Source organism: Humulus lupulus, chromosome X (genome assembly GCF_963169125.1).
Source record: "Humulus lupulus chromosome X, drHumLupu1.1, whole genome shotgun sequence".
NCBI lineage: Eukaryota > Viridiplantae > Streptophyta > Magnoliopsida > Rosales > Cannabaceae > Humulus > Humulus lupulus.
In genome coordinates, this window is record NC_084802.1 from 46,561,942 (window position 1) to 46,586,422 (window position 24,481).

A 24,481-nucleotide genomic window follows, 5' to 3' on the forward strand; every position below is an offset into this window, starting at 1 on the left:
TGAAATGAGTTTGGATGTTAAACTTGATTTTATGTTGATTTCTGTGTTGATTTTGCTAATGAGGAATCCAAAGTTTTCTAGTTTCCAAATTAAGGACGACTTACTTACATTTTGTTGAGGCTTATCTAGTTCTTTGCTGGCTGATAATACTAATTCGTTGAAAAGATACTGCATATTAGATGTGGAATGCTCAGTTTATGACTATTCTTTACTCTTTTTGGAAAAAATGTAATTATATTATTTTTGTTTGAGTTCCTATGCCAAAATATTTAGTAATGTATTAGGTAGTTGACATAATAATAATGCCTTGCATTAGTTGAATTGGGTATAAGTTAACATTAGCATTTTAGTTCTTGAACATTGCATATTTCAGTGAAAAACTCTTTAAGATTCGATTAGTCTATTGTCTTTAAAATAAATTTGGTAGAGTATTGCACTAGAAAAAAGACATAACTTTACAGAAGCGAAGAATGCTTGCTACTTGCTTGACTGGGTAGATGTAATTGTTGTTGAAGGTCGTTGGGATTCTAGTGATCCAAAGTTAACTGTACATGGAAAGCCTCTTGGACTAGACTTTATGCGAGTATGGGTTGATGCTGATATTGTACTAGAATCTTACTTATTTCGTCCTAATAATGTGATACTTACAATACAAGAAGCAGTTGGTTCCACAATTGCATGGCCTTCTAAAAAAGTTATTCCAAGAGGTACATTTTCATACTAAAAAAAGAACCAATGTCTTATAATTTAATGTTTGCTTTGGTGTAGTTGTGAATTCATTATTTTGTATGTGGTGTCCTCTCTTGGAAATAATTTCCATAGCATTTTTCTTGAAGTAATTTGTGATGCTAGATAATAACAATAAAACATTTCTTTGTTTATTTTGCAGATGTGACAAGCGAAATAGAAAATGATACTTAATTTTGAAGGCTTTGTGTTGGGCAGCTGTAGAATATTTTGTGCTGAAAGTAGTAACTTTTCAATATGTTGAATATTTAAGACTACTTGAATACTTAAAGAACATTTTGTTGCTGATGACAGTGTTGAATGTTTTAAATTAATTTGTGGATTGTTAATACAATGTTGAATGTTTTTACTTTTTGTTATTTGAAAATCAAGTTCATTTGATGATGCTAGTATATATTAGAAAGCTAATTTTAATTATATAAATAAAAAATAAAAATATAATAGAATAAATCAGTGTTATATAAATGAATATATAATGAGAATTTAAACTTATCTAAATATTAAAATAATACGAAAAATGTGTTATAATATCTATTACAATAACACTTTTTATAAGTAAAGAATTTTGTTATGCAAACTTCATTATATAACACAAAAAATGTGTTATACTAAAGTGTAGTATAACACAAATTTATAAGTATTGAAATGTGTTATATAATCGACTATAAAGAATATAATTAAACACTTATCTATTTATTAAAATAACACAGAAAGTGTGTTATCGTTGACAGTATAATAACACATATGTATAACAATTATAAAGTATTATGTAAAGTACCCTGACCTACGATAACATAGTCGGTCTTAACATGTCAAAAAGTGTTATGGATATGTTTTGATAACACATTTTTGGTCTTATTAAAAGCATTTTTTCTTGTAGTGTAAAATATTTCTTCACGCAGAAGGAACTCAATATGAGGCAGCGAAGGTGGTTGGAACTAGTAAAGGACTATGACTGCGAAATCGTATACCACCCAGGAAAGGAAAATGTAGTCGCAGATGCATTAAGTCGGAAGAGTTGCGAAAATTTGGCAGCATTATCTAGAATTGAAAAGTCACTACAACAAGAGCTGATTAATGCTGGAATAGAAATAGTCACGAGTCAACTGGCTAACTTGTCCATCTAGTCAAGTTTACTAGATGATATACGGATTAGGCAAGGGAATGATGACACATTGTTATCGCATATAGCTATAATCAAAGAAGGCAAGACTATGGATTTCTCTATATCGGGACAGGGGTTCTTGAGATATAAGGGTTGGGTATGCGTGCCAAATGACCATGGAATTAAGATGAAGATTTTAGAAGAGGCACACACTACCCCATACTCTGTTCACTCGGGGTCGACCAAGATGACTCACGACTTTAAGGCACTATATTGGTGTTCGGGAATGAAGAAAGACGTAGCAGAGTATGTGTCCAAATGCCTAATATGCCAGCAAGTAAAGGCGGAACATCAGCGACCTGTAGGCTTATTGCAACCGCTTAGTATTCTGGAATGGAAGTTGGAAGACATAGCAACAGACTTCGTGACAGGATTACAACGAACAAGTAAGCAACACGACTCACCTTGGTTTGTGGTGGATAGACTCACAAACTTAGCTCACTTCCTGCCTGTCAAGACTATGTACACTACAGACCAGTACGCAGACATTTATGTTCAAGAAATTATATGACTACATGAAATTCCTAAGACCATAGTATCCGATACAGGATCAGTTTTTACATCGAGATTTTGGGGAAGCTTGCAACAAGCCATAAGTCTCAGTATGACATTTCATCCTCAGACCGACAGACAGTCCGAGCGTACCATACAGATTTCAGAGGATATGTTGCGTGCTTGTATACTAGATTTTGAAGGATCGTGGGGTAAGTATTTCCCACTCATAGAGTTCTCCTACAATAATAGCTAACAGGAAACTATCGGTCTGGCACCCTATGAGCTACTTTATGGAAGGAAATGTTGGTCGTCGTTACATTGGGACGAGGTAGGAGAAAGACAACTTCTTGGACTGGAGGTTGTTAGAGAGGCTCAAGACGCAGTGCAGCTGATTACAAAGCATATGCTCCCTGCTTAGAGTTGACAAAAGAGTTATGCGGATGCCAAGCGACGAGATGTGGAATTCGAAGTCGGAGATCAAGTCTTCTTAAGAATATCTCCTATGAAAGGAGTGAAGCGGTTTGGGAAGAAAGGCAAACTTAGTCCCGGGTTTATAGGTCCTTTTGTGATATTGGACAAGGTGGGACAAATAACATATAGATTAGCCCTACCGCCAGCTCTAGCAGATAGCCACAATGTGTTTCACATCTCGATATTGCGTAGATATGTGTCAAAACCATCCCACATTCTCAAGTACGATACGTTAGCACTTCAGAAAGACCTGAGTTATGAGGAATGGCCGGTTAGCATTCTAGAGGAGGGGGTGAAAGAATTACGGTCTAAGAGTATTCTGATAGTCAAGGTCTTATGGAGTAATAGTACAAAACGAGAGGCAACGTGGGAGTTGGAGGAAGACATCCGAGCACGGTATTTGGAATTGTTTGGTAAGTAAATTTCAGGGACAAAATTCTTTTAAGTAGTGGAGAATTGTAGTGTCTCAGAATGTTACTTAGCTATATAGTAGTAGCTTGTGTTGTAGTATTTTTGTTTTCGTGGTTATTGGTTCAAGTCGGGATTTAGTTGGAAACTCATAGAGATAGTTATGGATTTTATAAGTTTAACTTATAGTTAGGAATATTAATTTTATCATAAGGTATCATTAATATAGCTGGTCCTAGAAATATTATTTATTATAACCTAAGGTTTAGATAGAATAATTAAGAATGTGACACTTGTCACATGTATGTTTATTAAGGATTTAAGGATTTTAGATGAATAAATTAATAAAGGATAAACCTAGGAAGTCTAGAACCTTCCCTCAGCTGTTAGGATCTCGGATTACCCAGTCAAAGTGGTTTATACAAACTTCAAGTGTGCTAAAAGTGTGCAAAAATGTGTTTAATATATCAGCGTAAGCCGATATATCACAGTTATAGGGGCCGATATATCGCCTATGATTTATACGGAAAACATGTCAACTTCACACAAACAAAACCACAGAGGCTCAAGATTATGGGGAAGGCGATATATCGCCTATAGGGGTGATATATCGGCTCCATCATGCATTATTGAAAATCCATGGATCCGAGCTAGAAACAGCCCTCAACAACTTGGTCTTGCTCTTGAACGTTTTTGACTGAGTTCTGGGCATCTGTTGAGCAGAAAATTCAATTTTTATTAAATTATTTATTCATTTTAAAAGGAGTTAGTTTCACTCCTTGAACTCAATAAATAGGAATCTTCACTTAGCCATTTGCTTCATCATTCAAGCACTTGTCAGAGCCTCCAAACGGCTAAGTTTGTTCTAGAGAGAAACACTAGGGTTTTGGGGTTAAAAGCTTTTATAAACACTTGGGAAGTAAGCTATAGTAAGATTTCGGTATTGAGGGGTAGATCGAAGTTCTAATCTATCTAAGGTATTTTTATCCTTGGGTTTAGTTCATTATAGTTCCTCTTATTCTTTTCTTTTTCTTTCAAATCCTAACTTGTTATAATGGCTTTTGGTTAGGTGTTTGATTTTCTTGAAACTGAAGGTTTTCGGTAAGTTCTTATCTTGATGATTTGGATCTTCTTTTCTTTAGAAAACTTATGATCTTACTATTTGGTTTTGGGAGTTTCCAATCCCCTCTTGTCTCCAATATCTCGATTTTAGGTAAGGAAAATAAGTTAGAATTTATGTGTTATGATTATGTTTATATGCTATGTGTATGTATGTAACTATATGTTTTATGTTTGTAGTCGCTTGGGAAATATGGTTGCTTAGATAGCAAATCCCGAGATTTGTATCATTATCATAGACTATATTTATGTTTAAACCTACCTCTAAATAGTGGCAAGAGGACCTAGATGGTTTTTATCATATATTATATTTGTGTTTAAGCCTACCTCTAAATAGTAGCAAGAGGACCTAGATGGTTTCTATCACATACTATGATAATGAGTTAATGACCATTAATTTGTAATCTTACATTTTATGATTTATGATTTATGTTTTCTTGTCTTATGTTTTATGTTATGTTTTAGTAGTTTTTCCTTGCTGTGCATTAGGCTCATTCCTTTTTATTTAGATTGTGCTGGTAAATGAGCATGGAAGGCGGGACAGATTCATGGCAGCTTTGGCATGTGTATTGGGCGAGAACTAAATGAATGGACTATGGGAACGATAGAGGATGACGTTTATGTTTTGAGTCTATTTAATTATGTAATTTTTTTATTTTCCTCATTTAGTATTTGAACGATTAAAATAAATGTTCAAGTTTTATTTATGATTTTTATGTAGTAACAATGGGATCCCGTATTTTGGATTTTCTAATAAAGTTTTATTATTTTATGTATGTATTCGAAAATAATAGTTATATCTCTGTAGTCTTTAATGGTCCGAGGACTTTAAGTTAGTCGGGTCATTACAAGAACTATGCATATACCTAGCAGTAACTCAACACCCTATCAGTGCAGTCCTGGTAAGAGAAGAAAACAAGATTCAGCATTCAGTCTACTATGTTAGTATAAGGCTGGTCGAAGCCGAGTGCAGGTATCCTCTAATTGAAAAATTAACTTACTTCATGCTCGTGTCGTCCAGAAAGCTTCGCCCATACTTCCATGCTCATCCCATAAAGGTTCTTATCAACCAACCATTGCATCAAGTCCTGTAGAAGTCGGACACCTCTAGTCGGTTACTCAAATGGTCTATAGAGCTCGTGTAGTATGAAATCAACTATCAGCCTCGAACAACAATTAAAGGCCAAGCTCTTGCATATTTTGTAGCTGAATGTACCGGTTACCAGGAACATATGAAGAAATGGCTGAGCATTCATCGTAGTCAGGACCACCGCTTAGTACAAGTACTGAGCAGAACACCAAGCACCCAACGTCCAATACTGTTCATTTCGAGGAAGAACCCCAATCTAGAAGCTGCATGTCGATGGCTCATCTAGTGACTAGTTGTTTGGGGCCGGTCTCACATTAATCACTCCTGAAGGGAAACGTATCCATTGTGCTCTTTGTTTCGGATTTAAGGCATCTAAAAACGAAGTGGAGTATGAAGCATTAATCGCGGGGTTGAGGTTAGCAACATAACTGAAGGCTGAAGTCTTGGACATATACAGTGATTCGCAATTGGTTGTCAATCAGGTCCTCGTTGAGTACATTGCTCGAGAAGAAAAAATGGTGACTTATCTTGATAAGATCAAAGACCTGCTCGCTCAGCTCATGAAGTACATCATCCAACAGATGCCAAGAGAACAAAATTCCACAACAGATGCACTGGCCAGACTACCCTGTAGTGTTGTGGTGGACAAAACAAACCTGGTTCCTATAGAATACTTGATCGAACCAAGTATCAACCTGCCAAAACCAGTCCTTCTTATAGACAACACTCCATCCTGGATGACCCCGATTACAGCTTATCTAGAACACAGAGTCCTGCCCAACATTCACAATGAATCTAGGAAATTGATGAGGAAAGCTTCTCGGTACCTAATCCTATACATGGTTATGTACAGAAGGGGGTTTTCCATGCCATTACTCAGGTGTGTCAACCAAACAGAATCAGGAAGGCTGCTAGAGGAGGTACATGAGGGTTTCTGTGGGAACCATGCAGGGGCAAAGTCTGTCTAAGAAGATTTTAAGGCAAGGCTACTTCTGGCCAACTATGAACGAAGATGCCTTTGCATATGTTCGAAGATGTTAAAAGTGCCAAAGGTTTGCCAAGATACCCCAAGCAGCCCCAAACGAGCTTACTCAAATGCAAAGTCCATGGCCCTTTGTTATTTGGGGAATTGACCTTATTGGTCAGTTACCAAAGGGAAATGGGGGAGTATAGTACGCAGTAGTGGCAGTTGATTACTTCACCGAGTGGACGGAAGTCAAACCACTGGCAACCATCACTTCCAAAAAAGTATTGGACTTTGTGGTGAAAAATATAATCTGCAGATTTGGTCTACCCCAGAAGATAGTGTCCGACAACGACACCCAGTTTGACAGCCAACTGTTTACTGATTTGTGCCAAGCATAGCATCACAAAAAGCTTCTCAGTAGTCTCGCACCCTCAAGCAAATGGGCAGGTAGAAGCAGTTAACATGACTCTAAAATACACCCTGAAGAAGCGTCTAGAAGAGGCTAAATGAAACTGGCCTGAGAGATTGCCTGAGGTACTCTTGTCATACAGGACTACTAAGTGAACAACTACTAGTGATACACCATTTGCACTCGCATATGGATATGAAGTAATACTGCCAGTAGAGGTGACTCCACCATCTCACCAGCATACAACATACGAACAAGATCATAGCCACCAACTCCTAGCCGAGTCCTTAGACTAGATTGAAGAAAGACATGAAAAGTCCAACATACGCCTGGCTGCCCACCAACAAAAAGTTGCCCAGTACTTCAATTCTAGAGTTAAGGAACGAAAATTTGACGTAGGAGATCTAGTCCTAAGAATTATTTTCCCAGAAACTTGAGATGCTTCAGCAAGAGTACTAGGTCCAAGATGGGAAGGTCCTTACCAGGTTACAGAGATAGTATAGCACGGTACGTACAAGCTAGCACGGTATGACCAAGATCTCTGATTAGTACATGTCCCCCGTTTTTGGAATGGGGAACACTTGAGGAATTACTACCAATAAAGATTACTTCTAAGTGATCATTGACTATCTAGTACAGGCACGAACTGCCCATACCACCGACCAGCTCAAGTTAGCTATATTAATTATGCACATGCACTATTTGCCCATTTATTGTAATAATTAATATTTATGAATGTAAGCTACGATTGTAGTGACGCAGCTTGTATGGTTAATTTTTAAACAATAAGACACAATTTTTGTTCATTATTACAAGCCTTACTTTTACAATGATTATCTTGCTAACTAGTGATTTGTTTCACGGATTGTCGGCAGTGTATAAACCTTTATAAGTTTTTGCAAACCCAAGTGGTCCCGAACTTGTTATTGCAAGCAACTCTGGTGAGTTAGCAAATGACCAAGAGGATAACCCAAGAGTTATGAATCCTACTCGATCATTTGGGGAGCACCATAGTCATACATGGAAAAAACAGAGGAAAAATTATGTAATTAAAAGGACTTAGAAACATTAATTTCTATTAATGTTAAAGTCCTTGCGCGTTGCTCGGTATGTACCAAGCAACAAAAAGATCCATAAAACAATTTTTGTAGATAAGGTTGAACTATTTTTGTTTATAACTCATTCGAACAAATTGAACAACTCTAATTTATAGAGTTGTACAGCTCCAAACAGAGCCGCATAGCTCCAAACAGAGCCGCATAACTCCAAAACTGCTTCAATTTATAGACAAGGAAGAATACCCACTCTCCTGCCAGGCATTAATGGAACCGCCCATTCAGCAGTCCCCTCAACTGTTGTAGGCATGTACCTCCAGTCACGTCTCCTCAACCGCTGCACACGTCAGCCCACTATTCGGTGACTGGACAACCGTTGGTATAGTTATTAAGAGAGGCCATCATGACACTTTATGGTATCAAAAAGAGGCGGGAAAGAGTGAAAAGTCATTTCATCGAAACTGGAAGAAATACAAAGGCTATTAATTATACCAGATGCTATGCCACGTAGCATGGAGCATATACCCCTGACCAGACTAGATGGTATGGTCCTCAGAAGAAAGTTTCCATGTTGCTGAGTACCATCGCAAACTTGGGGGGCGAATGTTATCCCAAAAATTGGCATATCTAACATGGCACTAAACTTGGACACATGGAACAGACTGGGCAGACCCCTGGTCAGGTTAGTTGATGTATACCTTTAGGGTATATGACAAGTTACTACTCGGCATACTATCTCCAAAGGCTAAGTTGCTCGGTAGAACCACCAAAACCTTGCTTGTTAGTATGACAGGCATACTGGTCAAAATACACATAACAAATGAATAAAAGTCACTGCTCGGTATGCTTACCAAGAGAGTAGCTGGTCCATATGACAAACAGACATACCTACTCAGATGAAAGCAATTACACTTTTCGGTAGCACTTCACAAGAATCGCCCAACCATCCGCAAAGAGCGCCTAACAGCCATGAAGACTTGGTCAAACCTCCTAAAAAATAAGATTGTAACTATATGCGAGAAGAAAGGGAGGGGATACCCTTTGGCGAGAGGGACATTATAAATACAAACTCTCCACCACAGTGGAGGGGACACACAAAGATAGCCTACCGACCAGCACCAGAAACATACCGAGCAGCCTGGCTTTGTACTTAGTAACGATTGTGCCATTTTGTATTGTTATTTACACCTAGAAATCTACATGTATTCACTAGATATCTTATGTTTACCCTTAAGATCAATACAAATCTAAGAAGAAGTAGGTAATTACCAATTCTTGGTGTCGAACCTCTATAAATCTTGGTGTTCTTTATTATTTATTTCTCATTGATTGTCTAATTGAAAGCTCTCTAATTAATTATTTTGACTCCGCGTTAGTTGGCTAAAAAACTAGTCAACACCTAGGCTTAAGATAGACTTAGGGGACCTAAGAAACAACTAGTAACTAAAAATCAATCTCATAGTTCTCTCTCCCTTGTTTTTCTCTTCTCTTCTTTGTGCTTAGGAAGATTTTGAAGTTGGTGCCTGGTAACGCACCCTGATCGACGTAGGACGCTGTTGTAAATTCTGAAAGAAACTTGTAGATCATATGTTGTGTTTGATTAGTTATTCATTTGTTGAAATGAATTATTATATAATGTTGTGAAGTATTCTTGCTGGGCCTCGGCTCACGAGTGCTCTATGGTTCAGGTAAGGGCAAGGAAAAGATCGGTCAACCATAAGTTGGAGGGCATGGAGCCGTGCGTACATGTTTAGCCTACCTGGGCGTCATGGCTAGAGATGGTTTTGAGGAATGTAATATAATTGTTTCATTTTGTCGCCTAGGTCTACGGTACACTAACTTTTGAGTCTAAATATGTTTTAAAACAATATTTTATGATCCCAATGTGACACTTTTATGATTTAAATGAATGTCCAAACTTCTAAATCGAATTCTTAAGGGAATGAGTCTTTACTTAAATTAATCACACTTTTGATCTAATCCCTTGACTATCGAGTAAATTGCACGTTTTAAAATCACATGGTAACGACTCTAGGGTAGTATGGTGTTACAACTTGGTATCAGAGCGAGCCAAGGTTTATGGTTCCTAGAGATTGACCGAACATGTATGCTCGATGCCAGAGACAAGCTCGACTCAGGGTTGGTTGGTATTAAGTGAAATATTTGTCTAATTTCTTATCTGAATTGGAGAGCATGACATTATAGACTTGTGTCTTGGTATGCTTATTGTATGTGGCTAGTTTATTTTTTGGCCTTGTTCGGGGAGTAATTTCAGATATGATCATCGTGCCTGATAGGTTAAGTCATTGACTACACACAAATTCAGAACCTATATATCCAAGGCAGTCAACTGGACCAGGCATTGTTAATATTGGGGTTGCGGATGACATCGAGGCCAGAACCCTCCAGCTGCCTCCTGGGATTGGCAGTAGATGTTTGCTAACATGCAAGCAAGATTGCAAAAGCAAGAGGAAGAGATTAGGTGGTTTAGACAGTGGGTTCCATCAGGGAACGCTACTCCGTATGTTTTGACAACAATGGCACCCGTTTTGGTTCAACCTGAGGGTGGGAACAGATGGGGATTAGTGTATGAAAGATTCCAGGAGTATTATCCTCCAGTTTTCAAGGGAGGCTTGGATCCAATCAGAGCTGAACAGTGGATGGGCATGATTAGCTCCATCCTTGACTATATGGGAGTGGTAAACAATGATAGAGTATCTTATGCCACGTACATGCTACGGGAGGATGCCTAAACGTGGTGGGAAGTGGTATCCTAGACGTTGAATGTTGTTTTGATGGGTTGGGAGGAATTTAGACAATTGTTCAACGAGAGGTACTACTATGACACAGTTCAAATTGCAAAGACCAATGAGTATGTCAACTTATTTGCTACGTTGGTTAAATTTTCTTTTGATTTGGTACCAACGAATGTGGCTCGGAAGGAACGATTCATTCAAGGACTGAACCTTGGGTTAGCCTAGAGAGTTAGGATCACTTCAGTCCATGAGATTTCTACCTACGCTCAGGCGGTAGGGAGGGCCCATGCTACAGAAGATGCAGGAGGTAAGATATGGAGCAAGAGTGCCACGAAGCTCAGACAATGGTACCCCCATTCACATGATTAGGTAGGGGGGATGGCCCCAGGAACCAGAAAAGAAATACCCCTAAAAGTTATACTACTCTTGGTCCTAACAGGAGGGGTCATAACACTCAGGTCGGCAACGAGGTCTGGAGAAGTTATCCAGTGTCCGCCAGGTGCAGAAGACTCCATCTGGGATAATTTCAAGCGAAGGCATGTCTTCTATGTAGAATTGTTGAGTACTTCAAGAGGGATTGCCCGAGATCGAAGAGGGGAGAACCAAAGAGTGTGGATAGCCCGACTCCGGCTCGAGTGTCCGCCTTATCTCAGAGGAACTAGGGTTGTAGCCCTAATTTTGCTGCTTAGTTCGGTTGATTATAACCTTTTATGTATATACACCCTTTTAAACATTTTTTTTGTAACATTTTTGGATCCCATGTATGTATGAAACTTTTTAAATAAAAAGTCAATAGTTCCTTTGACTAAAGTTTTTAACCTAATCCTTAACGTTAACCTTAGTTACATGTTTATAACCAAATGACTTGATTAGCAAGTCTGACACAATTTAAAGTACACATTGTTACATTCCTGGATTAGGAGGACGTTATAGAGCCATTCCAAGAATTATCGCTTCCACCAAGTATGATGTGATGGAATATCAGTGAAGGCTCTTGAACTGATCGATACTTCAGCAACCCACGTAAATTCAACAAGTAGAGAGTATAGGACTAGTGTGGACAAGTCATACTTGGGTCGACCGAGAATATTCTAGACTACTTCCGGTCAAGAACAGAACATGAATAACACTTCTGCTAATACCACTGAGGCTGGGAAAGTGAGGATTACAAGTAAGGTTCCAGAAGGGATAAGTTACAATTTTTCTAGATGATATTCAAGGTCACATTATGGGAGGTGATAGGATCGCATATGATTCACTTAAGATAGAATCCTTAAGGAAATTATTAAAGGAACACCTTAGGGGTTAGAAGCCTAGTAAGACTGATGAGACACCTCAACTTTTACTTGAAGCATCTTTGAGGATCGCCATACTCTTGAATGAAGCAACGTAGAAACCTAAAGTTTTTCTGAATGGATAGTTGTGTGCAAAATTCTTAGAAGTTTAAATAAGGGATGATTCACACACCATGGTACTAGAATATGCATGTGATGGGCTGATACAGGAGGACGGTGCAATGGACACTGTCCTTGCTTAAAACATGGAATTATAATGTGGTGCGTTAAGGATTAGGGTGCGCCCATGTGTAGACTTAAAAGGTGATCGTTCGTGCTTCATGGTGGATAACGGAATAAGAATATAGATGTTCTACATGGGGCTTTAAGTTGGTAGTAATGTCGGTTAGCAATGGTTAGAACGAGGTAACGATTATGATTGGTATAGAACATGTGATTGATAATTGATAGATATTCCACCCTGAACAATTAAATATAGAATAAGGATCTTAAAGGAATGGTTAATAATCCTACCAATTTGTCATGGATAGGATAAGATATGCAGATCGAATCAGTGATCTGATGGATGCTGACGCCGAGGAGGAGATTCAGGACGAGTCTTAGTTTACCCCTTATAAATGTTGTATACAGGAGAATTGAATGGGTGTTAAGGCCTAAAACTTGTATATCGGGAGGCGCACTACCCAATCCTTTAACAAGTGGTAAATGATAATCGAAAGCCAGAAGGGATATTATGACTCTAGGGTATTTTGGAGTATGGGGGAATATATTTATGGACCACCTTAGATTGTAGGTAAGATGAATGGATACGAGAAGTTGTGACTTGACATATTGGGTTAACACACTCTGGTTTGTGTGAGCGAGATATACCATAAGCATGAGTGTGTAAGAGGGGAGACCGTACTACTCTGTGGGACACCAAAGTTGATAGCATTGGAGGGCAATGAGTATAAGATTGGAATGAGTATAGCATTGGAATTAGGAATTATTGGTTACCTTCAGACAGACTAATAACCTGAAGGAATGACTCATACTTTAAGTATTTCACCTCAAATATGTAATTTTTCAGGACAGTGAGGCCAATACGGTCCCATGGATGAACTATTACAGTGATGAATACCAGTCGACGCTTAGAGTGACTCTGAATAAGATATTTTGAGATAGGGAATGAGAAGTACTTATTCTGGGAAATGAAATGAGGGACATGAAGTATCCTGGTTCAGAATCAGTTTGGAGGACTAATGAAGTTACTAAGGATTGTTAGGGTAGGGGTGTCTGCTTATTTGAAAGGACATGAGAATTCACAAATTTGAACGTGGGAACGTGGGATTATTGAATTGGAGACTTTGTATTTCTCCGAGTATTGTTGACAAAAATAGGGGTAAGATAGTTTGGGAATGAAAAAGGGGTTTAGACTCTAGATTTGATAGACCTCAGAGATCCTTTTGAGGATTAGGCCAGAGGCCTACATATTAGCCTTACCCAAGCATGGGTAGAGGCTCATGAGGTGTTACTGGTACCAATGTTAGGGGAAGAAGTGTTGAGTATTACCCTTGATTGGGTGAAGAGACCCTGTAATTTCAGTGGAATTTATTGTGTAAAGTAAAGCTAGTGGAAATCCTGGATAGGAGAGACAAAGCCTTACGTGATGAGGCAAATACTCTAATGAAGGTGTTACAAGGCAAATAACATGACTCCGAAGTTCGAGTCATATGTATGGAATTAGTATCCTGTGATGTTTGAATAAATTTCAAGGACGAAATTTCAAAAAGGATGGGATAGTTGTAACATCCCGAATTTGCTATTAAGGCTGAGTGCCTTGGTTACTGTGCCTGGAGGGCATAATAAGATTTATATGTGGAAATTAATTTAATATATGTGTGATAATATATGTGTGATTTTCAGTATAAATGATTTGTGTGGTCATGTGACTAAATATGCATGTTGGCCCATTTCTGTAAATTGGGTCATATCTGTAATTTTTAACCCGTTGAGGGTATATTTGCATTATGTATGTGTTTCCCTAAACTATTTTCATGATGATGTGGCATGTTTAAAAGGCACATGGAGAGCACGTGACTAGTTATTTATGAAGGCCTGGTCGACTAATGACCAGAGTATCAAGAGGAAATTAAAGATGCTTGATAGGCGCAAGGAATATGTTGAGCAGCAGGAAAAGAAGAGGTGCAGATGCATACGACCAGAGCTGCTCAATGAATCGAGACAAATTCTTAGAAACAGCTATGAGTTAGATATTCCCAAGATATTTGATTATTTTTATATGTAAATATCATTATTTCTGTTACTATTTGGTTATGCTTGTAAAACAAGTTAAGGATGGCCCATAGGCCCATATATACATCCTTGAGCTTATAAATAGGACTCATAGGATTCATTTATTTCATGTGCAATATTTTGTATTCAGATAGAACAAGTGCTTGATCTTAGTATTCAACTTCAAAGCTTGTGAAACTTAGTGCACCCTAGTTCGTTGATCGCAGGTTCTGGAGCTTACATCAATAAAAACACTAAGTGGACGTAGGTTATTACCAATCTATGGGGCCGAACCACTATAAAAACATTGTTTCGTGTTAATTCTTGTATTCAATTCTATAATTCTTATCATTTGTTGAGAGCTGAACTCAAGAATTCCAAGATAACAATGGCGAAGAACTCCAGGAGAGCGGGTCAAGCTGGACAAGCATTGGATAATGTGCCAAATCCACCTCCTCCACCAGGTGTAGCAGAGGACGAGCCACATGTGGAATTGGAAGAGGAGGAGATGGACGTTGTAACCTTGCGGACAACTTTAGGAGTGTTGCAAGATGAGTTAGCTACCCTAAAAGTTAACCAAGAGAACGTGGCTGAAACTATGGTAATGCTACAGATGAAGGTCGACCGACAACACCGAGAGTTGAACGAACGACAGGTGGACATTGATCATCTTAAAAGAGACGCTACAACGGTTTTAGAGGCAGCCATTCAGTTGGCTCGAGGATAGCCACCTACTCCATCTAAACCAAACTCTTAGCCAGATCTGCCACCAAACCCTCGACCTCCTCAAAAGCCACAATCAGATAATCGCCAATGTCCTCCAAATCCATAAGACCCAAGGTGTAACGTCTCAAAAATGCTAATAAGGCTTAGTGCTTTGACTAGTGTGCCGGGAGGGCATAATTGGATATATGTGTGAAATTAATTGATTAAATGTGTGAGTATGTGGCATGCATGATCTATAGGATAATTGAATATATATATGCATGTTTATGAGTATTAAATATGCATGTGGGCCCGTACTTGTTAAATAGGACATATTTATAGTTTTGGACCGTTGAGGGCATAAATGTGATTATATGTGTTAAATTATTGAGACCACATTATTCTGTGGATATATTTGTAGTATTCAACTCAAGGAGATCCTGGTGAGCGAATTAGCGAAATGGTCACAACGGGGTCTAATACTCGGCTCGGGGTGAGCCTAGGGGTATTTTGGGAAACTTAACCTATATTTGGGATTGATCGAGTAACGGGTAATTATTGGGTGATTAACTGGGTTTTTCGGGATTTGCTGGGAATCTATAGGGCTACTCGAGGTTTAGCGAGAAAATTGTGGCAAAAGATAGTTTTGCCCCTGGTGGTGTTAGAAAGGCTAAGGATAAGTTTAAGGGCATTTTTTTCTTTTGTATTGAGGGATAAACCTAAGGAACACACTAGAAACCACTTAGCATTTCTCCCTGAAGTTTCTCAGCTCTCTCTCTCTCTCTCGTTTGCTCTTCTCTTCTTGGCTCCTTGGTGGGTTTTGATTTTTGGGAAGGAAAAAGCTTGGGAATTTGTGGATTCAAGCTGGAATTGGGGCAGGGAAAAATTCAAGGTCATGATTCATAGTTGGGGATTACTGTTAAGGCTCGAGATTGAGGATCATGCTCGGGACTGCCTTGCATCTTCAGCTCGGGACTCGAGGTAAGAAAACTACACCCGAGTCGTGAATATATCTACATATGAGAATATATAGATAGGCATGCTTGTATAGGTTACCTTTGATTGCTTGATGTGCAATGCATATTTGTGATGATATCTATTTCAAAAGCCAGTGTAACGCCCTGGATAGACAAGACCGTTACATTGTGTGTTTGTAGAGTGCTGGACTTGCTAATCAAGTCATTTAATTAAAAACGTGCTATTGAAACTATAAAGGAACTAGGGTTAAAATGTTTTGGTCTCAAAAGTCACATTTTTCATTAAGAAACGTTTCCTGTTTACACGGGATCCCAAAAATATTAAGTTTAAAGACTGTTTACAAAAGTCGCAAGGTTTAAATACAATATCCAGCCATATTAAGGCAAAGCAGACAGTTAGGCAATCCCTGTCCTGATCCACCCCTCGACCATGGCGATCGAACAGCTGGTTATGTACATTCAACCCCGCAGCTCTCCATCTCAGGATTGGTCCAGCTTGCCTTTGCCTTTACCTGCACCACGTTGCACCCGTGAGCCAAGGCCCAGCAAGAAAACGCAACAACAGAGCATAAGCAATCAACAGACAAGTCAATATCTCATATTGCATCACATGTTCTCAACCATATAATCATTCAGTATAATCAACTATTCAACATACTAAACATATCAACTCATATCATATATCAGTTCACAAATGATAACTAGGGCTAGCGCCCTCAGGCCACTCCCTCCGTTATCCCACTAACTCTAGTCCGCTTAAACCGAGCTCAGTGAATATTAAGCTACCCTCGGCTACCAGTGGCCAAGCCGCGCCCTATGCGCAAATATTGTGTACGGCACCCTTAGGCCGCTATCACATGTCCCATGGAATAATACCATCATTGACATAATACAAATATCGGGAGCACTTAGTCCCATCACAAACACATAACCGGGTGCAGTTTTCTTACCTTTCGATTCGCTGGCTTTGATCACTTGACTCCTTGAGCACGATCCCTCTCGACCCCTAGCTCTCACCTAAACACAACCATAGGCTAAAGTCATCATCAAACCTCAAGTCCAAAATCTAGCCTCGGGACCAATCTCGAGCCCCCGGGAAGTCCTAGTTCCACCAAGCAAGGTGGTGGAATCAAACCCCAAACCCTTGGTCAAAAACCCTTGCAAACAACCCTATAATCCCTTTCTGAAGACAGGGTAGCGCTACATCGCTCATTGGAGGGTGCTACAGTGCTACAAACAGAAGCAAAATCCCCTCAGCATGCATGGCCTAGCGCTACAACACCCAAGGGCTAGCGCTATAACGCTAGTCACAGAGAGACAACTTCCAGATTTCCCTTCTTGCGATTTCCTCGAGCCAAACTTAACCAAAACTTCTCCAAACCTTCACCAAACTAAAAAAAAACCTTATGAACATACTCTACTCATCCCAAGCACCCCAAATACTCAAAACCCAATCACATGCATCCCTAATCCCAAAATTCACCATGGCTACCTCTAGACATCAAAACCTAGTAGAAATCAGTTAAACATCAGAGTTAAAGCTTAGAACTTCATACCTTTAATGGGAATTCAATTTCAAGACAACCTCTACACCTCCTTATCTTGATCTTCCTCACCCTTTGGCCTAAATTCCCTAAAGTTCCCATGAAACTCAGCTTATACACATAGTTCAAAAACCAAAACCAGCAACTGAAGAAACTACAAAACCTTACCTCAAATGTTAGGGTGTTCTTGCTAAACCTCTGCCAATTCTCTAAGCCTAGCCTAACCCAGCTCTCCTCTGATCTTTGCTCCAAAAACACTCAAGAAATTGATGAAGAAAGCATAAAACGACCTTAGGAAACTCTCTGTTTTCTCCCTTTCTCTTTTCTTTCTTTTCCTTCTTTTCTCTCTTTCAGACTTCTATACTTTTCTACAACTTCCACTAACATAAAGCCTTAGTAATACCCATCTTTAAAAACCCAAATGACCTTAATGCCCTCCCTTTTAATCCCAAGTCCTTTAGTCCACTTAAGGGCATTTTAGTCATTTCACCCAAATTCCTGCTAACTCCTCGAGTGTCTCTAATATTTACCGCTTAATTCCTGATACCTAATTAATCTCCAATTATATTCCTCGATGTCAAAATAGACTCCAATATACTCACTAAATTCCCATTTATACCCCTAGGCTCACCCCGAGCCGGGTATAAATCCCCGCCATGACTTTTTCGCTACTTTGCTCACTAGGATCGTCTCGAGTCACAGATCACAGATATATCCACATAATAATGTGGTCTCGACCATTATCACATATATCAGTACAATTATGCCCATAATGGCCAAAATTACAATTATACCCTTCTAACCTAGTCAGGGCCTACATGCATACTAATACACATAGTCATGCATCTCTAATAGTCAAATAGTCATATAACATGCTTTAAATCATAATCATGCATCTTACTCATTAAAATCACTCATAATTCCCATTATGCCCTCCATGCACACTAATCAAGGCCCTTAAGCCTTATTAGCGAATTTGGGTCGTGATAGCCAGCCTAAGGGTTCCGGGGGCCGTTAATAAGCATGCAGAATGCAGCACGGCCTATGCGTGTCGGGGTCGACTATAAGATCAAAGGACTCAACCTAAGGGTGTCGGGCCATAACATTATACAATAAATAAAAGTCTTGCCACTTAGGTTGGGTTATGTTGTAACAATTTTGAGGGTTGCAATTGCCTTATAAACACCATTTTTGGGATCTCATGTACAAACTCTTATTTTTTTTTTTATGAAAGTCAACTATTTTATGATAAAAATATTTTAACCCTAATCTGATAATTACCTTAGTAACATGTTTATGTCCAACGACTTGATTAGTAAGTCCTGCACTATTTAAAATACACAGTGTAATGGTCTTGGCTATTCAAGGCACTACACAAGGAGTCCATCACGACCAGAACAACATCCAGCTGCTCAACATGAAAGATAGACCCAAAATTCTAATAGAAATAATGAGCAGTAGCAACTCTCTCATGCTAGTCGAGGTAATACGCAACAACACAGATAGAAAAGGGATGAGCAGCATCCCAGATGCCCTAGACATCAAACAGTTGACGAACAAAACCCTCCTGGCAGGGGACAACATCCCTCAGGAAGTAGGAGGCAAATGGACTCAGGCTCTGCGGTCTGGACCACCCAGGATAGAGCAATGTCCGGGAACCCAACGACAACGTATACTTCCACCTGTTTACCGAGATGGACTATGGAGAAGAGAGGGGGACAGTGCATACAGCAGATCGCGTACTCACAGGTCACAGTTCAGAGATTGCCATGATTACAATGAAGCAGACTTCGTTTATAATAGGAGAAACAGTGGTCAACAGCAAAAGGAAAGGAACAGACATCAAAACCCTCCTCTAATGGACAACATACCAACAAGCCAAAATGTTGGGGGCAGCCCAGACAACCCAATGTCTTTGACCGACTAGGTGCAAGCGAGTAGAGGCAAAAGGATGAGGACCTCTGGGACATACTTAATGGCCAAAGGGAAAGGCAAGATGAGTATGCCCCACCTGCCACTCATGCCCCTGCCATACCAGACGTTGTTCAGGCTCAAAGAGATGCCTTGAATCAGGTGGTGCAACAGCTGGTCGGGAATAATATGTCCCATATAGAATATGATCGGGGAAAGGGCACCCCATTCATCAATAGAATTTCTTTGGCAGAAATCCCGAGAAAGTTCAAAATGCCAGTACTACCCAACTTTACTGGAAGAGTAGACTCGATATCTCACGTGAATAAATTTAAGATACAAATGGACATTCAGAAGGTGTCTAAATATGCTCGGTGCAGAATCTTTCTGACTACTTTATGTGATGCTGCACAGGAATGGTACTTCAAATTTCCATCGGCCAGCATAATTTCATGGGAAATGTTCGTAAAAGAGTTCTACGGACAGTTTTATGCTGGTCAGATACATCCGACAAAGGCCAATCAGCTGGTCGATATCAGACAGAAAAAAGGAGAACCTCTCAAGAAGTACATTCAGAGGTTTGTGCGAGCAACTACTCGAGCCAAGACTATTGGAGATGAGGGAAAGATGATGGCCATCACAGCTAGAGTGCAATGCCAATCTCCCATTTGGAGCAGCCTATGAGAAAATGGAGTCAAGAGTACTCAAGAATTCTTAGATCGACCAAACAAGTACATCAAGCAGGAGGAGGCTATTGCCAATGAAGGAAAGTCCCCAAAGGCCGACCAGGGCAAGAAGGAAGAGTCCACCAAAGTCGGCAGTGGGACTGACAAACCCAACGACAAAAACGACAAAGGTAATAATAAGAATGGAAGGAAAAAGGAAAATATTGAGCATCTGACATCTGATAACAATCGCTTTAAGCAGATCAGACACGAGTCGAGGTTCACTAAGTACACGACCCTGGTAAATATCAGAGTAGACATGTATCAGGCTAGCCATACCACAATCCCTTTTAGGCGACCAACCCCGATCAGAAAGGACATATCCAAGAGGGACACAACCAAGTTTTGTCATTTCCACAACTACTATAGTCATGATACCAACGAACATAACCAACTGAAAGAGGAAATCGAGTTCCTTATACGACAAGGACATCTGAGATGAAATGTATGAGCAGGGGGAAACTCCCAGCAAGAGGCTGATAGAGGCAACGAGTAGACACCTATACGCAAACACTCGCCTCCCCTGCAACTAGTCCTGGTCGCTAGTACTTTGCTAATTATCTGCAGGGGACAACATATATCTTGTGACAGTGGTAAGGCAAGGGAGAGATATGTTAGAACCCTATTTCATGAGCAGGACATAGAAATGTTAAACGTCGAAGAGAAAACTCCCAAGAAAGCTCGAACAGAGGAACATAGTATAACTTTCTCAGAGTTGGACGCACAACATGTCCGATTACCCCACTCAGATCCCTTAGTTGTGATCGTACAAATTTACAACATGATGGTAAAACAAATGTTGGTAGATACTGGGGTCTCGGTAAACATTTTATATAAGTTTTCACTGGAAAGAATGAAACTATATGTGCATGATTTAGAACCATGCAACTAGACTTTCTACGGTTTCTCTGGTGAGGGATTAGGACCAATAGGGTCGATCAGACTTCCAGTCACGGCAGGAATGGCACCAATGAATAGGACATTACTCACTACTTTTATAGTAGTTGATTGTTCATCCGCGTATAACGCCGTGATTGGAAGACCCATCCTGGTAGATCTGCAAGCAGTAACTTCAGTCTGACATCTGGCCATGAAATTTCCAACTGATGTAGGAGTTGGTGCATGTTGGGAAATCAGTGAGAGGCCAGAGAATGTTACAACTCCTCGATCACAAAAGCAAGAAGGGGCGGATCGGGGAGCAGTGTAGAAAAAAGGTTTCCAATGGTAAATGAGTCACAAGCCCAATCAGGTGAATAAGTCACCATATAGGGCATTTCCCAAAGTGAGGATAGGGACTTAGATTCTCGCTGTAGGGATATTAAAGAAACCATTGGACCTATGGAAGACCTCAAGGAGGTCCAACTAGTAGTAAAAGATGCGATCAGAGTTGTGAAAGTCGATAAAAATTTAGAGACAACAATCAAGGAAAATCTGGTGGAGTTTTTGAGGAAGAACCAGGAGGTTTTTGCCTGGTCGCATAAATACATGGTTGGAATCGACCCGATACTTATCAGCCATGTCCCGAACATAGACAAAAACCACCCACCAGTACAACAAAAAAGAAGGTTGCTCAACAATGACAGGTCTAAAGCCTTAAAAGAAGAAGTCGATAAGAGGGTCTCGCCTTGGCGGCCTGCATTCAGGATGCTTAACACCGAGCGTGGCCCTTTACCGGTCCCAACTTTTGATGCTTCTGGCTCTTGCCACTCCTGGCTCTTGCTGCTCCCAGCTCTTACCGCTCCTAGCGCTTGCCTCTTCCGGCTCTTGCCGCTTCTGGCTCTTGCTACTCCCGGCTCTTGCCGATCGGTCACAATCACATGTATGACATAATAACTATAAACAATACACATAGTACTACACACCAAATATCTCTACAGGAAAAAATAGCTATCTTACCTTGTGTCTCTCGCTGACAACCAAAGCGATCCTGAGCACGATTCCTAATCCCGAGCCTGAGAGGTAAAACCTAGTCACAATGCCATAATAAATAGATATCCATCAATTCCTAACCAATTAAGAACTTTGGATTAAATTAATAGCCTTCGGGACCTCGAATCTTACTGAATCGGTTAGTAGAATCCTTCCCGAGCCTTAATATTTGGGTTCCCAAGCTTAAAACCTTCAATTGGCCTGTTTTACCGTAATATGAGTTGTGACCCACCCGCTAGGGCCGTGGCCCACTGCAAGTCAAAGAGCACGACCCTTTCTACTGAAGGACATGGGTCGCGATGCACCTCGCCTGTGTTGCGCCACTTGGGCAAACTCAGAGGCTTCCCATGCCTCTTCGCACACACGGGCCATGGCGCGAGACCCAAAACCCATAAATCCACCATTTTCAGATTTCTAAACTTCTTGCAATTCAATCTAAACATGTTCTAATCCCAAATTGAGTCCTAAAACACTTTCGCTATACGCAAAGCAGTATATAAACCCTAAAAACTGGACCAAAACCTCATCATAACTCAACTTAATCTCTTGAGTTCAAAAACTCCCAAAACACTGAAAAAACAGAGAAATTCACAAAAAAGCTTGCTCTAAACCTTACCTCTGTGTTGATTCCGACCCTATGCCTATTCCCTAACACTTCTAGCTTGCTTTCCCCAAATCCTCAACTTCTGGACAATTTTCTTCAAAATTCTCAAAGCTTTTCCAAAGACCAAGAGAGAGAGAAGAACGTGAGAGAGAATAGCAAGGCTGAGAAAAGTCTAAGTGTTTCCCCTTAGTTCTAGTACTTTGATCACCTTAAGCCTTTCCCTAGCTACCTAATGACCAAAATACCCCTAGATATAACCCTAGTCATTTAATGCCACCAAGGGAATCGCTTCATTTGCCACATCCCGCAAGTTCCTTGAGGGTTCCTATAATTCCCCATTTAACCCATGACATACTTAAACAAACACTAAATTACTACCTGTTACCTGGTAATCCCAAACACACACTATGTACCCATAATACCTGTAGGCCCACCTCGAGCCAGGTATTCGACCTCTCCCGGCATGCTAATTAGAGAACTAAGCCTTATTAGCAAATTTGGGATGCTATACCTCATGAGCACCAGTAATCCACAATATTTGGAGAAACACAATGTCTCCCATCCAAGTCCTTAATAGGATCTTTCAGATCATTCCAAATCTAGGGTCAAAATTTCTTCTTCCTTTCCCAAACTCCTTTACCCCTCTTAATCCACAATATTCAGAGAAGCACAAAGTCTCTAATCCTGGAACCCTACATTCCCATACCCAAATTTGTAAACTTTTATATCCTTCAACAAAGTAAACACTCTACCCTAACAATCCTTAATAATTTCACTGGTCATTTAACCCACTCTGAACAAGAATGCTTCCTGTTCCTAGTTTCACTTTTCCCGAAATAAGTATTTCTCATTTCCTATCACATATTATTTTATTCATTATCATGGAAATTCATTCCAGGGAATGGATTTACCTCATGGTTCCAAACCTCACATATTCAAAGTAAAACGCTCAAAGTCTAAGTTATTCCTTCAGGTTATCCATTGTCCAAAGGTAAACATTAATTTCAAATTCCAACCTTATATTCATCACCCTCTATGACCCTCTTCTCGAACCTGGGAACCATAGGTTCTCAATCTAACACTGTCGAATTTGGTGTCCAATGGGGACGTACGGCCTCCTTTCGTACACACTCCCTCTTTTGATATCTCACTCAACCATAGTGTGTTAACTCAATAGGTCTAGTCACAACTTTTCGCATCCACTCACCTCTTCTACAATCTGCAATGATCCACCTTTTGGGTCCGTAACTATATTCCTTCATACTAACTTCAGGATACCCTAGAGTTGTAATAGCCCTTCCGGCTTCTGATTATCATCTCTCACTTACCAAAATATTAGGTCGTGCTCCTGCTTGTATTCAACTCCTTGGATACAATAATCATTAATGGGTAACCGAAGGCTCGCCCTGCATCTTCCTCTCAACGCCAGCATCCATCGGATCACTCACCCAATTTGCATATCTTAACTTATCTATGCCAAAACGGATTTTTAACCATTTCAACAAGATCTTCTCTTGGTGTTTCACCATTTATTCATAGGGGTATATCTGTTATTTATCAATCTCAGGTTCGAAAAAATCCCGATCATTACTCCACCCTAACCGTGGCTAACCGACATAACTGTCAACTCGACATCCCATGTAGAATACCTAAGACCTTATCTAGTGCATACCAAATACAATGGCGTGTGAATCAACCCTTTATTCCAATCTCCGAGAATCAAGCACGCAACTATCTATTCAGAAAAACTTTAGATTTCTATATTACTTTAATCAAGGATATAACAATCCTCGAAGATGCTTCAAGTAAAAGTTGAGGTGTCTCACCAGTCTCAC

General features: G+C 39.9%; 1 long non-coding RNA gene across 1 annotated transcript; it reads left to right on the forward strand.

Moving 5' to 3' along the window:
- Positions 1-431: 431 nt before the first annotated feature.
- On the forward strand, positions 432-1,128 carry LOC133805152 (uncharacterized). Its single transcript, XR_009878867.1, has 2 exons — positions 432-707; positions 890-1,128. It is a non-coding gene; the product is annotated as an uncharacterized LOC133805152 (long non-coding RNA).
- The last annotated feature ends 23,353 nt before the right edge of the window (positions 1,129-24,481 follow it).